The sequence below is a fragment of the Mirounga angustirostris genome, unplaced genomic scaffold, assembly GCF_029215605.1.
Source record: "Mirounga angustirostris isolate CCGP_5_RB_7025 unplaced genomic scaffold, mMirAng1.0.hap1 SCAF_1, whole genome shotgun sequence".
In the NCBI taxonomy this organism is placed as follows: domain Eukaryota; kingdom Metazoa; phylum Chordata; class Mammalia; order Carnivora; family Phocidae; genus Mirounga; species Mirounga angustirostris.
The window spans coordinates 158052537-158067692 of NW_026991709.1; positions in this window are offsets into that span (position 1 = coordinate 158052537).

Genomic DNA, 15156 nt, shown 5'->3' on the forward strand with positions numbered 1-15156 from the left:
GGAGAGGAGGCTGGCCCAAACTGAGGGGGTGGTGGGAGATGAGGTGGGAAAACCCCCCCCCCAGGTGCTGCTTTTGTTCTAAGGGCAACAGAAAACCACAGGAGAGTTTTAGGCAGAGGGAGATGCCCTTGATGAGATTAACATTCCATAAGAGATCATCCTGGCTGTGAAGTGGAGAGCTCACCGAGAGTGCTAAGATTAAATCAGGAGGAGAAAGGAGGCCACTGCAGTCCTCTGTTTTGAGATAGTGTCTTATCAAACTAGGGCTGTGAACAGCAGTGAAGGGAGATGTTCCATAGTTAGAGAGGAATTTACAGGACAAGAACCAAAGTTGTGATGGTCTGGACATACCCTGGAGGGGAAGGAGACTGCCAAGTTGGTAGTGCTGTTTATTAAGATGGAAGATGTGCCAGAAACCTGCTCTAGCGGGAGGATTGTGAGCTTGGTTTGCACATGCTGGGTTGAAGGAGCTTTTGAGCAACAAAGTGTGAGAATGTCAAGTGGCAATTTCTGGGTCTGGAGTTACAGAAGAGGTTGGGACTAGAGATCTGTGCATGAGACATATGTCATTGGCATTTAAGCCTACAGGTATGAACACAATGGTCTAGGAGAGAGATATGCCAGGACACAGGATGGAAACCATAGGGTTGTTTTAAAAATTCTTCTAAAAATAGTTTATAAATAATGTAATTCCACTAAGACTCCCAATGTTATTTTCTCTTCTTCTTTAAAAAATCAACTTTATTGGGGCGCCTGGGTGGCTCAGTCGTTAAGCGTCTGCCTTCGGCTCAGGTCATGATCCCAGCGTCCTGGGATCGAGCCCCGCATCGGGCTCCCTGCTCTGCAGGAAGCCTGCTTCTCCCTCTCCCACTTCCCCTGCTTGTGTTCCCTCTCTCGCTGTGTCTCTCTCTGGCAAATAAATAAATAAAATCTTAAAAAAAAAAAAATCAACTTTATTGAGGTATAATCAACACATAATAAAACACATCCATTTTAAGCACACAGTTCAATTTTTGATAAATGCATACACTTTGGGCAACCACCACCTCAGAAAGTTCCCTTGGCCATTTTGTAGTCAATCCCCCTCCCCCAACCTCACCCCAGGTAACCAGTGATCTGCTTTCTATCACTGCAGATTAATTTTGCCTATTCTAGAATTTCACATTAATGGAATCATACATATGTATTTTTTAAAAGATTTTATCTATTTATTTCAAAGAGAGGAGGGAGGGGCAGAGGGAGAGGGAGGGAGAATATCTCAAGCAGACTTCCTGCTGAGCACAGAGCCTGACACAGGGCTCCATCCCAGGACCCTGTGATCACGACCCCAGCTGAAATCAAGAGTTGGATGCTCAACCCACTGAGCCACCCAAGAGCCCCATACATATGTATGTTTATGTCTGGTTTCTTTTGCTCAGCATAATGTTGTTGAGTTCCCTCTATGTTGTAGGATGTATGGGTAATCCTTTCCTCTCTACTGCTGCATAGTATCCCATGGCCTGAATATAGCACAGTATGTTTATCCATTCACCAGTTGATGGACATTTGGGTTGTTTCCAGTTTGGGGATATTATGAATAAAGCTGATGTGAAGATCCATGTGCAAATCTTTGGGTGGATATATGTTTTCATTTTACTTGGTTAAATATTTAGAAGTGGGACTTCTGGGTCAAATATCAAGTGTTTGTTTAACTTTATAAAAGCTTTTGAAACTATCAAACTGTTCTGAAGTGGTTGTACCATCTTATATTCCCTCCAGCAATGTGTAAAGGGTCTACTTCCACATCCTTGCAGCCCTTGGTAGTGTCCGTCTTGTTAATTTTAGTCTAGTGTCGGTGGAATGGGGTCTTATTGTAGCTCTCATTTACATTTCCTTGATGACTAGGGATGTACTTATTTTTTTAAGTAAATGTTTTTGTTTTAGAATAGTTTAAACTTACAGAAAAATTGTGGAGATAGTACAGAGCTCCCATATACCCCACATCCACTTTCCCCTCTTATTAACATTTTACACTGTATTACATTTGTCACAATTAATGGACTGATATTGATACATTATTATTAACTAAAGTCCATATTTGATTCAGTTTTCCCTAATTTTTACCCAATGTACTTTTTCTATCTGAAGATCCCATCCAAGATACCTTGGCAATTAGCCCTGGCTCCACTTGCCTGTGACAGTTTCTCACACTTCCTCTGTTCTTGCTGACTTTGACAATTTTGATGTATATTTTTTAAGGATTTTATTTTATTTATTTATCAGAAAGAAGGAGCATGCTCACAGGCAGGGAGAGCAGCAGGCAGAGGGAGAAGCAGGCTCCCTGCTAGAGCCCAATGCAGGACTTGATCCCAGGACCCTGGGATCGTGACCTGAGCCAAAGGCAGATGCTTAACTGACTGAGCCACCCAGGTGTCCCCGACTTTGACAAGTTTGAAGAGTAGTAGTCAGGTATATTGACAGGTGTCCTCTATTGGAATTGTCTAATGTTTTTCTCATGATTAAACTGTGATTACGTACTTTTGTGAGAAGACCACAGAGGTAAAGTATCATTCTCATAACATCATATGGAGGGTACACACTATCAACAGGTCTGTCATTGTTGGTGTTGACCTTGACCCTGGCTGAGGTCATGTTTGTCAGGTCTCTCCACTGTGAGGTTTCTCTTTTCCTCCTTTCCACGCTATCGTCTTTGGAAGAAAGTCACTGTGTACAACCCACACTTAAGGAGAAATGAGTTATGCTTCATTTCTTTGGGGCAGGGGAGTATCTACATAAATGATTTGAACTTCTTTTTTTTTCTTTTTTTTTTTAAAGATTTTATTTATTTATTTGACAGAGAGAGACACAGCGAGAAAGGGAACATAAGCAGGAGGAGTGGGAGAGGGAGAAGCAGGCTTCCTGCGGAGCAGGGAGCCCGATGCGGGGCTCGATCCCAGAACCCTGGGATCATGACCTGAGCCGAAGGCAGACGCTTAACGACCGAGCCACCCAGGTGCCCCTGAACTTCTTCTTTATGGGAGATTTATTTGTCTATTCTCATCTAGTTATTCGATCATTTATTTATATTGATAGGAACTTATGAGAGTTTATTTCCTACTTTGAGTTATAATGCAATACTACATTAATTATTTTGTTACCCTGAGGTTTCAGCTTTGGCCACTGGGAGCTTTCAGTTGGCACCTGTGTCTTTTGGACATGCCCTCATCATTGTGGCTTTTGTTTGGTTTAGTTTCATTTTGGTTTTGAATGTCTCCTTACTTTTTTTTGCACCACAAGATGTTCCACACTCATATATTCCCCATCCTTATTGGGTTTTCATGTGCTTATTGACCATATCTAGAAATCCTTTTGTGAAGTACCTATTCAAAAATTTTACCGTTTTATTTTTGAGTTGACTTTCTATTATTGAGTTGTAAGAATTCTCTATGTGTTATGGATACAAGTCCTTTGGTGGATATATGTATTGTGAGTATATTCTCCCAGTCTGCGGCTTGCCTTTTCATTGTCTTAACAGTGTCTACCAAAGAACAGAATATTTTAATTTTAATGAAGCCCAATGTCTCAGGTTGAGATTTCCAGGGAGCTAAATCTGAAATGGAAATTAGGGCTCAGGAGGTTGATGAGGGTGCCTTTTAGGGGTGTGGTAGGGAAAGAAGCAGGACTAGGCAGTCTCAACATTATGCTTCCACTGACCTGTGGGAACCCACAGCTGTCTGTGGGGGTTGAGAGCCAGCTGCCTGGTGCAATTCTAGCAGCTGGGCTCATAAATCCTCTATTTCTGAGGAAGTGTCTGGGCAGCAAATCACAGTGCCCACCACATAAAATGTATCAATATTTTCTTGTATAATTCATAGTTTTTTGGTGCCCCATCTAGGAGATATTTGCCCACGCCAAGGTGATGAAAAGTTTTTCCTATATTTTCTCCTAGAAGTTTTATGGTTTTAGCTTTTGCCTTTAGGTCAATGACACATTTGTGCTCATTTTTGTTCAGGGCATGAGGTAAAGGTTAAGTTTTGCACAATTACATATGAATATCCAGTTTGCTCCAACACCATTGTTAAAATCAATGCTGTTTTTTTTTCTTTCATGAAACTGGATGAAATAGTTTTAAATTTTATATGGAGAATTAAGTTCAGGGAAAAAAAGTCATGAACATTTATGAGAAAGAACCTTCCCCAACAATCAGAATAGTGTGGTATGATTAGGCAAATTAGTGGATGGAATAGATCAGAAATATGTAACAGCTAACAATGGCAACTAACATTTATTGAGTGCTTGCTACATGCCAGGCATTGTTACAGCACTTCTCATATATTCATACATTCAGCCTCCCAAAAATGTTAGCATGTAGGTGCTACTGTGTTTTTTAAAAAGATTTATTTATTTATTTTTATAGAGAAAGAGAACAGGGGGAGGGGCAAGGGAGAGAATCCCAAGCATATTCCCCACTGAGCATGGAGCCCATCATAGGGCTCTATACCATAACCCTGAGATCTTGACCTGAGCTAAAATCAAGGGTCAGATCCTTAACCAACTGAGCCACCTAGGCACCCCTGTAAGTGCTGTTATTCTCATCTTACAATGAAGAAACTGAGACACAGGACAATTAAGTAGCTTGTCTAGTGTGGATGGATCAGGATTTGAACCTGACTCTCTTGTTCAAGGGCCCCAAGTCTTAACCTCTTCATTATATTGTTGACATCTGTAAGGGAAATTAATATCAAACCAAGATCATATTTTGATTTGATTGGAAATGTGTGTATTGGTTTCCATTTGCTGCTGTAACAAATTACTACAAACTTAGTGACTTAAAGTAACACAAATATATTGTCTTTGTGCTGTTGTGAAATTTTATTTTATATGCTCACATACCCTCTATAATTCTGCCCACTTTTGGTTGTGGTGCCTGTGTATCTGCCTGTCTGGTCTCCAGTTGGTGGAATTACCTTCTGTATATTCCTAATTCTGAGCATCTTTGAACTTTGCATAATGTGGCTTCATTCCAGCTTTTGTTGTAGGTCTATAATTTGTTGATTGTATTTAACTAAAAAGTTCTGTTGTGATGCTTACTGTATTATGAAGCCCCTAGGTCATGTGATGGGTATGCTATAAATCAATAAATAATGACTTAGAGGCTGGGAAAAAAGATCTGGGGGCCAGAAGTCCAAAATAGGTCTCTGGGGACCAGAAGTCCAAAATAGGGGGCCAGAAGTCCAAAATAGGTCTCTTTGAGTTGAAATCAAGGTGTCAATGGGCTTTGTTCCCTCTGGAGGCTCTAGGGGAGAATCTGTTTCCTTGCCTTTTCCAGCTTCTAGAAGCTGTCTGCATTCCGACTCATGGCCATGCCCTCCATCTTAAAAGCCAGCAGTGTAACAAAAAACATTCTAGGGGTCCCCCATGCTGATTAACTGGGGAGCAGGTGAAATTAAGAGGAATTTGAAGATATGTCTTTCACCAGTTGCAAAAAACATATTTTCTTCTCCCATTTTTGAAAAATAATTTCATAAAAGGTTTTTTCTTCTTTTATGAATTTTTGTGTACCATTTAAGGAAAACTGTGTATAATGAAAATTTCCAAATATATCTACAGAAAAATAGAGGCGAATATGTTGGCTCCCTATGTGCCCATCACCCAGCGTCAATAGTTACCAACACATGGCCAATCCTACTTCATCTCTACCCAGCTACTCCTTCAACACTAGGTTATTTTGAAGCAACCCCAGGCACCATGCCTTTTAAACCATAAATATTTCATTATGTATTTCTAAAAGGTAAGAGCTCTTTTCATAAAACATAGCCATGGTAAGGGTGTTTCAATAAAATAAAAGAAATGAAGAGGATCCAGTTAAGAGAAGGGGATTAAAGATACAAGAGACAGAGGAAATAATCAGAATCTGAGATTGAGGTGAGTGTGTGTATTTGTCACTGGGGCTGTCACCTAGTGGTTTCTATTTTCTCTGTGCAGGTAGGAGGGGAATGCTGGGAAAGAAATATATTAGGGTAATTAGTGTGAGCTGTCACAACAGAAATCCCCCTCCTCAAATCCCAGTGGTTTTATTCAGTCAAGGTTTATTTCTCATGTGAAAGCCAGTGTGAGTTGGGGAGTCTTTCCACCTGAAACACACGGGCTCCATTTAACTTCCAGTCCCATATCACTGACCACCTCCGGTCACATGGCTAAAATAAGTGCCCATGATAGGGAGGAGGACCTGGATATTAGATGTGGACCAACTTGTTATCCCACAGGGGATCTTTAGTGAAAGAAATCATTTTGGAACTTTTAACCACTTCAATAAGACACACACACAAACACACACTTTTTAAACAAATGTATCCTTTAGAGAGGTGCTATAGGGCAGGGGTTAACTAGAGTGGTTATACCTGGGTTGCAGTTCCAACTCTACTATGTATGACCCTTGGTGAATCATCTAACTTCTCTAAACCTTAATGTATCCATTTGCACAATAGAGATTAGTAATGGTATCCACATTACAGAGATTTTTCCCAGGATTATTTGAAATAATGGATGAAATAATGAAACAATAATGGATAATATTGTTTGTAGGCAAACAAATATTAATTATTATTTTTATAAGTAATTTATTATATAAATAAAATAAAAATAAATAAATAAAATTTAAAAATAAATATAAAAATAATTTATTAATTATTATTTTTTTAGCATGTTCAAGTGATATTGTCTATCTAGGAAACCCAAGAATAAGAAAATTAAGAAAAGTCTTTAGTTACAAATTTAAATGTAAGAAGCTCAATTACCTTCTATATACCATTAATAACCAACAACATGGCAGAACAAGCCAATGTGGACACTGCCCTTCATACACATACACACAAAATATAAATGTTAGAAAATGTATAAATATAGAGCTGGCATTGAAACACCAAACAGGGAATCCCCATGTGTCATTAATAAAATAGTTGATTTCATGGTGACCTTCATAAGTATTGGTTCAGAAATAAATCTTCAGGGTCAGAGGTAGAGGGTTTTAATGCTCTCTCCGGAATGGAGATTTGCTCTTGCAACCCGCATGTTTCAGAGCCAGAGAAGAGACTTCAGTTGAGAACTGGGATCTTGGCAAAACTGTCCTTTGGTGATGGGGAACTAAAGTAAATCTTCCAGCAGCCCAGAGAAGGAACAAGGAAGCTTAGGTCTACTCAGGCTTTAGATAAATTCTAGGGTCCTAATCATGGTGTGAGGTCTCAATTTATTATACTAAACAAATGTTACAGAAATCCCAAAGACAAGATATCAATTAAAAAAAAATCTTACCCAGTAGCCATGAATTAATGAGGCTAATTAGCTGAAGAAAACAAACATTTGCTTTATAGTAATACTTCTGCAACACAGAACATGAGAATTCCCAAAAGAAAAAAATAATAATTCTTGGTCAAGATGAGCTCATAAGTGAAAACTATAAATCTCAAGGCCAATCTTACTTATATATCCATGCTCACCTCCTCAACACTGGACTCCCATGAAGCAAACCCTAGACATCATGCCATTTCAATCATAAATATTCCAATATATATCTCTAAAAGATAAGAACTCTATCTAAAAGATAGTGAAGTGAGTCTCTGAGTGGAAGATTCAGGAAAAAAAAGAAAGAAAGAAAGAAAGACTAGCATACCAAGAAATTGAAATAACAAATTGGTCAGAAGTATAAAGTAATATGCTTAAAATTATTAATGAGATAAAATAAGGAATAGAAGGCTTGAACAAAAACAGGGAGATATGAAAGAAACAAAAACACAGAGCTTTAAAAATGAAGCAAATGCGGGGCACCTGGGTGGCTCAGTTGGTTAAGCGACTGCCTTCGGCTCAGGTCATGATCCTGGAGTCCCGGGATCGAGTCCCGCATAGGGCTCCCTGCTCAGCAGGGAGTCTGCTTCTCCCTCTGGCCCTCCTCCCTCTCATGCTCTCTGTCTCTCATTCTCTCTGTCCCAAATAAATAAATAAAATCTTTAAAAAAAAAAAATTAAGCAAATGCAATTTCAAGAAATATAGTCATTGAAATTTAAAATTAAGTGGATATGACAGAGTTTAAAGGTACAGAAATTCAAGCACACGCCAGATGGAGAGGCGGAGAAGTGGAAAAAATGAAAGAGGTTAAGAGACATGCAGGAGGAATGGAAAGCATCCAGCATACACCTGAAAGGAGGGAGAACAGGCAACATTCAGAGAAAACAGAGCCAAAGATTCTCTGGAATGGAGTAAGACTGGAATGCTCAGAGCGAAGAATCAGAAATTGCAAGCAGGATAAAAAAAATAAGAAATTTACACCCAAACATTACTTGAGCAAAACTGCCAAAAACAAAAGGCAAAGAGAAAAAGCAGAAAAGTAACCAGACCAAGAAAAAGGAAACATATTATCTAAAAACAACTAATCGACTGATAAAGATTTCTTACTGGCATCAGGGGAGAAAGGAAGGCAATGTAATAATACCTTCAGAGCGCTGAGAAGATAACTGTCAACTCAAACTCCCCTACCCAGCCAAACCATCCGTTGAGAAGCTAAAATAAAGAATTTTTAAAAAAAATATGCACAAAATTTATAGCTACATCCAGACTCTTGCTAAAAGAAGTTCTAAAGGATGCTGTCACGAACAAAAAAAAAAAAAAAACAAACCCTCCAAAGGAAGGCATAAGACTCAAGAAGCAATTATGAATAAGTAATTGATAGATAAATGAAAAACCCACATAAGACTTCAGCATAAAAAATAATGAGACTGGGGAGGGGCACTTATAAATCAGAGTTAAACTCCTGAGCACCGTGATGTGGCAGATGTGACAACGGTGGAAAAAGCTAAAGCACTGGAAGGCTGGGTTTTTTTAAGTGTTGCTGCACATTCAAATCACTTGAGAAGTATTTTAAACGCCTGGTGCCCAGACTGTGTTCCATACCAACTAGGAACTTCTGGAAGTGGAAGCCAGGACACACAATCTTTTCTAATCTCCTGGGTGATGCAATGTGCAACTTGCCTGAGTTGGTACTGCTTGCCAACCTTGGCTGTCCTGGAAATCACCTGAAGAGTTTCTAAACCACTGAAGCCTGGGTCCTGCCCCCAAGGATCGGGATGGAACATGGCCAAAGGGAGACCCTCACAAGGAAGTCACAAGCTTCACTCCCTAGTGGAGGGATCTTTTCCACAAAAATAATGAGCCACGGGAGCACCCCAGACATGGGAGATGGAGCTTGGGTTATTTCTTAACCATTCAGATTTCAGTCTCTCAATTCCACAGCCCATGGTGCAAAAGCAATGAAGTTGTTGCTGTGACACGGGGTTCTGTTTAATGTTACAGGCATCCTGCAAGGGCTGCTGAGTAGTAATTTGGTCTGCCACCAACCAAGAAAATGATAAGGACTTGGAGAAAACAAGAAGAGCAGCTTTCAGCTGCTAGATGTGGCAAACACAATAATTATATGTTTTCCCTTTTAAAAAAAACACTTTAATATACTTTCAATACACATATATAAAAAGTACTTAAATGTTTTTCTCCCAATTTTTTTTTTCTCTCTAAAATTGGCATGTGGCACACTGTCTTCTGGCTCTCGAAAAGATGTCAAATTAACATGGGGCCACTGCTCCCCAAAATAGCCTTGGAGATGTCACCAAAGGCAGATGGGAGGTCAATGGATTTGTCAAACCAATGCTAAAACAGTGAGAACCCCCACCCGCACTCAGAGCAACTAGCTGGGACTCATCCTAGTGAATGGGTGGGGAGATTGAGCACTGGGAGCCTGAGGGAAAGAGGGCTGCCCTCCTTGATGGAGAGAGGTGGGGAGGGGTGCTGGTGCTCACTCTAGTCCCACCACATTGTCTTGAATAAACCATAGCCTGCTGATCCCCTCAGTAAGGCAGAAAGACAGCACTCAGCCAAATGGGCTCATCTGGAATACACATGAGACTCTTGCAAATCAGAGAGAAAAAGACAGGAAATCCAAGAGAACAATGAGCCAAAATATGAAGAACCATCCACTGAAGGGGAACAGAGAACAAGAGGGAGTGGTGCTCAATGCTTCCAGTTCTTAAATTAAAACATCACATTAATGAGATGCAACTACATACCCATCAGATTGCAAAACTGAGAAAATTTGATAATATGAATGCTGGAGAGAAGAACAAGCTGGAAGAATTTAGTATGATAAGGTATGAGTAGCTCTGTGACACTGCAACCCACCCTCCAGTGTATTAATCCTGGTGAAAATCACGCATGGATAAGAAACAGGAAAGAGAAGGTTCTTCTACCACAGTATTATTTATAGGGCTGGGAGGGCTGAGGCAACCTATACGCTCATAGCTGGGGAAGTGGATAAATAAACATGGCGCTGTGAACTGTGGAACACTATGGAGCAGTCCAACACGTTAGACTACACGTGTGGAGAGTCATATGGACAGATCTTAAAACACATCCTGTTGGGTTAAAAAAGGGGAGGAGTACAATTAGACCTGTTGGACATTACCATTGATGTAAGTCGAAAATGCATACTCAAAGCAACATTACCTGTTTTTCAAAAGTACTTGCATTTCTCAACACATAAACCAGAGACATGGCATTGGGTGCCTCTGGGGGAGGCAAGGAGGGGAAAGGAATCAAGGATGAAGGGAAAGCAAAATCACGCCAGACAGAGCCTTGCAGGGAATGATGACCAGAGCAAGCCACGATCTGAGGGATGTGACTACCTTAACCTCTGTTCCTGAGGTCAAATGTTTTAAATTAAATAAAACAGGATGATTTTTGTGCAGTCATGTGCCTGGTACATCTGCAAGTATGGCAATCCTTTCCTTTTTCAGCCCATCAGAATGGCCGCTTTTATAGAGGTTAGATCCTCCCGAGTTTCTTTCTGGGTCAAGCATTCCATTTCATCAATTTGTTTTTACAAACAAAACCACCACATTTTTTTTAAGGTTGTGGCCTTATGTGTTTTAATAGCAGTTTTATAAATTCACCCCTTGATTGTCTTTTCCCAAGTTTACTTAGTTATTCTTCCTCTTTCATCCACATTGCTTTGTGATCAATTTTTCACTTTGGAAAAAAATCCTATTGGGGATTTTGAATTATGTTAAAATTAGTAAATTGGCTAAGGAAGAGTTGACATATATTTTTAAATAAACTTTTTACTCTAGAGCAGTTTTAGATTTACAAAAAAATTACAAAGATAGTACAGACAGTTCTCCTATGCCCCACACCCAGTTCCCCATTACTAACCTCTTACCTTAGTTACAATGAATGCACATTTGTTACAATGAATATAACAATATCAATACATTATTATTAACTAATGTCCATAATTGATTGGAATTTCCTTAGTTTTTATGTAATGAAATTTTCCCGTCCCAGGATCCCATGTTAACAGTTGTCAGGTTTCCTCAGGCTCCTCTTGGCTGGCACTTTCTCTCAGACTTCCCATATTTTTATGACCTTGACAGTTTGGAGGAACACTGGTCAGTGATTTTATAGAATGTCCCTCAACTGAGATTTGTCTAATGTTTTTCTCATGATTAGACTGGGGTTATGTGTTTTTGTAAGGTGCCACTTTTATCATGTCTTATCAAGGGTGCATGCAATCAACATGATATATCACTGGTGATATTGACTTTGATCACCTGGCTAAGGTCGTGTTTCAGATTTTAGCCATTCTGATGTGTCTGTAATGATACCTTGTTTTAATTTGCATTTCCCTAGTGACAGAGGATGGTCAGCATCTTTTTATATGCCTATTAATCACAACATTAAAAAAATATGTTAGGGGCGCCTGGGTGGCTCAGTCGGTTAAGCGTCTGCCTTCAGCTCGGGTCATGATCCCTGGGTCCTGGGATCGAGCCCCGCGTCCGGCTCCCTGCTCAGTGGAGAGCCTGCTTCTCCCTCTCTCTCTGCCTGCCTCTCTGCCTGCTTGTGCTTTCTCTCTCTGTGTCAAATAAATAAATAAAATCTTAAAAAAAAAAATATGTTAGATGCTCTTATCTAGAAATAGAGTTCTCCATTGATTTTTTTTGGCAAAATATAGTAAATTTATTTATAACATTCTTCAATTTTTTTAGTAAATGTTATTTTCAAACATTTTTAAAAATCCTTAAACATTTTAGTATTTACTATGCCTATAGTGAATGGGATCTCTTTGATGGCACTTATCCAATTGGTTTCATGTATGAGAATCACACCTCTTATTTATGGTTCATATGTAATTGCAGTAGCTAGAAACTGCAGGAAAATGTTAAGTAAAAATGATGAAAGCTAGTATCTACATTTTATTCCTAACTTCTATTAGACTTTAGTGTGATAGTGCTGATTTGAGATTGAGTTTTTAAGGGCTGGATAAAAAAGAATCCTTCCAAAGACCCAGTTTCTCCTAGGGAATTAAATAAATTACTCAATCAGGCACTGACAATGAAATTGCAGAAATATTTATATGGAAAAATGTCCACAATGTGTTTGTTCAAATGCAAGATCCAAAAACCAGGTGGGGTACAATCTGATCCCGTGAGGAAGAGGGATATGCATGCCCAGTATACTGTGGACCTGCGCTCACTCACTCCACCAGCCACCATAGGGGACAGCTCCATCACTCTCCCATCACTGTCCATCATGTGGTCTTCGGGTCTCCCTCCCCACCCCCTGGCCACATCTTGTCACTTTGAGGAATGAGAGAAGTCTCATCTTCAAGTAGGAAAAACCCAGCCATTCTAAATCAAGACTTTAATCTCATATACAACTTAAAGCTCCTTCCTTCCCCACTCCCTTGGGCGTGATGCTCTGCCCAGGACCTGTGACAGGGCAGAAGGAGGGCATAGTCTGTGCTTTTACTCCCCTCCCCACTACCCCCTCCTTTTCTCTGGATCCTCTAAGGACAAGAGGAAAGGCAGCAAAGACCTTGTCATTTGCTGGTGATGCTCGTGATTCTCTCTTGACTGTCGAAGGCAACTCCTTTGTGGGGTCTTCTGAGATACCCCATAGGGACCTTCCCATTGCTTCATTCCCTGACATGAGCAATGCACATCCGCCTTGCCTCACCTCTGCTCTCAGCTCCTGTCCTCCAGGGACACGCCCACAGTTCCTGGCGGCAGTTTTCTGGGTAGGGTGTCTCTGAGGAGGCTCATGACCAGATCTACTCCCTAGTGACCACTGACATGGAAGACATCAAATGTCCTTGCCTTGACAAGTTGCACCTGAAGGCTGCTTTCATAGTTCTCTGCACCTACCCACTTTCGGAAGCATCACAGTCAGCATCCTGGTGAGTAAGGTGCCCAAGAATCATCGGATGCTTCAATCTAAGAGCTGTTGCAAGCTTCCATGATCAGGCAAACATCCAGCCATGGAGGAAGACCCTGGTCTCCCCTTTTGCACACCACCTCAATTTCTATAGTGACTCTCTTAGGCCCCCCTCACACCTGGCCTCCTTGGCTATGGAGAGTGGAGAGAGAGACAATGCCATGCCCTTTACACCTAAGTATTTCCTGCAAATCACCTTTTATTCAACTGAACCACTAGCCCTCAGCCAAGTGGAGTTGCTAGATGACCATGATGGACCCAGCTGGGCCACTACTAAACATTGCGTGGACAGGTCTTGCACCAGTCTTTCAAATAAGGGAGCATGACTCCGAAACAACAGAAAGTATCATTACAATCCTGTGACCAGATCACAAGGACCACACACAAAAATGGTATCTCCGAGAAGCAGAATACAGGCGACTTTTATTTTATTCTTCATGCCTATCCCTTATCTGGTGGTCTGCCACAATTGGGAATGCCTTCCCTCTTTGACAGCAAAGTGCTCTGATTCTTCCCTTTGCCGTGAAACAGAAATCACAGACACTGAGAGGCAGAAACCAGCCAGAGGAGTGCACTCCCCATTGCTGCCTTTGATATTTCGAATCATGTCACTAAGCAAGCTTGCCTTGGAAAGGGGCAGATAGAAAGCAAGATCATCCTTTCACACCTCTACCTTTATCCTCTCCTCCATGAAATCACGGGCAAATTTCACAGCCTTTCTTGTCCCAAACAAAGAAGGAAAGATCTGGTCCTGCGTGATACGAGAACTCCAGGCTCTCATCTTATTTAAAACGTGTGCTCCTCCAGCTTTAATCTCAGTTGGGCCTTCGGAGGTGGAAGGAAGGGTGGTTACGCTGTCTTCTCTTTCTCCTCCTCTCTACATGCTAGGTCCTGCGGCTGCAGAAGTCCCTGCAGTTGAGGAAGGCAGCGGGGCAGAGGGTGCCTCCCTCCCCTAGGCCTCCATCCGCAGCTTCCTGAACGAGCTAGTTTATCTTCAGGGGTCTCTCCATCCTCAGCATCTCCTCCCTCTGGACCTCCCACCTCACTCAAACTGTCAGGCCACCCACCTCTGCAGGTGGGACCTTTGGACAGAATGTCTCTCGAGGTGACCCAGCTTGGCTTCTTCCCGTAGGGCCCTTTTCCTGGCCTGCTGGATGCACCGTCATGATGAGAGACGAGGTGGGAGGATATTCAGTCCCAGGTGGCTGAGGAGCCAGGTGTCTTGGCTGCCACCAGCGCATCCTGCCTCTCCCCTGGAGATGTCTCAGGTGTGTCGGGTATGGGTCAGTTCAGTCCCTGGCCCCCAGTTTGGGATGGGGAGGCTCGCCAGTCTCTCCGAGGTGTTCCCTTGAAGCCCCTCACTGTGTGAGGGCGTGACACAGCCCAGGTTCGTCCGCCCAATGCACAGCCAAGCTCATCACGGAGACGTGGAGTCTGCAGCAAGAAAAGGTTTATTCGAGAGGCAGGCAAATGAGGAGACAGGACCCTGGCTGAAATCTGTCTCGCCAACTGAGATTAGAGAAAGTTTGTACGATCCTAGGTGTTGGGATTACATACATACTGATGAAAAAGGAGGGGAAACATGACTATCCATGCGAAAAGTTGGAGCATGTGCAATGAGCAAACATCTACGGAACCTACATCCAGTGTTCACTTTGGGGTGGAGACAGCATTAAGATGAGGCAGAATTCAACCCCTGATGCCAGGAGATCATCTGTAGGACATGGAGAGGGCTCGAAACTGGATGGGGTCTTGGGCTCATTATCTCGGGCAAGGAGTGCAGGGCCTGGCTTGTTCGCAGACTGGAGCCCCATCAGTGACCGTCAGTCCAGGTCCCTGCAGAGATGGCTGGTGGTTAGTGGGTTC